The sequence below is a fragment of the Petaurus breviceps genome, unplaced genomic scaffold (assembly GCF_028583685.1).
Source record: "Petaurus breviceps papuanus isolate PSGF00001 unplaced genomic scaffold, PetGlider_PUasm1.0 126, whole genome shotgun sequence".
Classification (NCBI taxonomy): domain Eukaryota; kingdom Metazoa; phylum Chordata; class Mammalia; order Diprotodontia; family Petauridae; genus Petaurus; species Petaurus breviceps.
The window spans coordinates 17,733,863-17,735,418 of NW_027185655.1; the positions used below are offsets into that span (position 1 = coordinate 17,733,863).

The window sequence follows — 1,556 nt, forward strand, 5'->3', positions numbered from 1 at the left end:
ATCTATCTATCTATCTATCTATCTATCTATCTATCTATCTATCTATCTATCTATCTATCTATCTATCTATCACAATTCTATTCTTTCTTCAAGATTCAGCTCAAATGCCACCTGCTTATTTCTCCATGCTTCCTTAGCTATAGTATCCATCTTTGACTTGGAACTCAAGTTCCCATCCCTGGGACTCAGGGCTTCTGGTTGGTGAGGACTCACCTTATCTTGCCTGTATCTTTCCAGACTCACTACTCAATTCCCTCGCCATCTTAAGGTCACTGAATCTTCCCCACTCCCTGTCCCACAAATCTGGATCTGAGAAGAGTAATCAAATTAACACTAGTATTCCTGGAAAGGATAACTTCTGTTTACCTCCAAACATCTTGATGTTCTCTGACTTCTCTGTGTTTTCTGTTCACCATTAGTTCTCTTCCCTCTTCTTTTTCCTCCATCAATCCCTTTACTTCCTTCTCTCTCTCCTCTATTTCCTTTTCTCTCTCCTCTCTCTCCTATATGTATCATCTATCTCTACTTATTATATATCTCTATTTATCTTTCTATCTATCCTTTCATCCATCTTTCTATCTATTCTCTACTCATTTATCTATTCTGTCGTCCATCCATCCATCCATCCATCCATCCATCCATCCATCCATCCCTCCCTCTCTCTCTCCCTCCCTCTCTATCTATCTATCTATCTATCTATCTATCTATCTATCTATCTATCTATCTATCTATCTATCTATCTATCTATTTCCCATATTAGAATGTATGTTCCTTGAGAGCAAGGACTTTCTTGCTTTCTTCTATTTATGTCTCAGCCCTTAGTAGAGTACCTGGCACATAGTAATGACTTAATAAATGCCTTTTTACTTATTTACACCTAAATAAATTTTTACTTGATCACTAGTGAAGTCATTTTGCCTCCTGTGAATTCCTAGAGCCCTCACTTTGCATCTCATTTATCACATTATACCTTGTATTAGAGTTATTTGTGCATTCATTTTCCTTCTTATACAAGATTATAGTTACTTGAGAGCAGGGACCATGTCTTATACAGCTTTGTTTCCCCCATTTGGCTGAGTGCCTTGTACAAAGTAAGCATTCAATAAATATTTCTTGAATGACTAAATGAATGAGTTTGAAATTTGCCAACTACTACAAACCAAACTAGTGGAAAGTACCAAATTAAACCCACTAGGAAATGGCATCAATAAGAAAAAAAAATCTCAGTTCCAGGTGATGTCATCTCATAGGGGAGCCAGACAGTCAAAAGCTACAGGAATTTCTAGGTTTCTTGTGAACTAATAGTAAATGAAAGAATATAAGGAGCTAAAGATGAGCAAACAGCTTGATCCAGGGGAAAAACAAAGACACAGGTGTTTCTCCCTTGCACTCTCCACCCAGCTCCCCCCCCTGCCCCTCCCCCAGCAACACAGATTCACAGACACAGACACACACGCAGACACACACACACACTCCTTTGTTGCTGGGGAGGAAATATTACCAAAATGAGATGAGTCTGATTTGCTTCAAATTGTTTAAGATTTTAAAATGACCTA

The 1,556-nt window shown here is 38.2% G+C and overlaps 1 protein-coding gene across 1 annotated transcript in view; it reads right to left on the minus strand.

Moving 5' to 3' along the window:
• Positions 1-1,556, minus strand: part of BANK1 (B cell scaffold protein with ankyrin repeats 1) — a 378,038-nt gene that overhangs the window by 65,827 nt on the left and 310,655 nt on the right. The window lies entirely within an intron of this gene.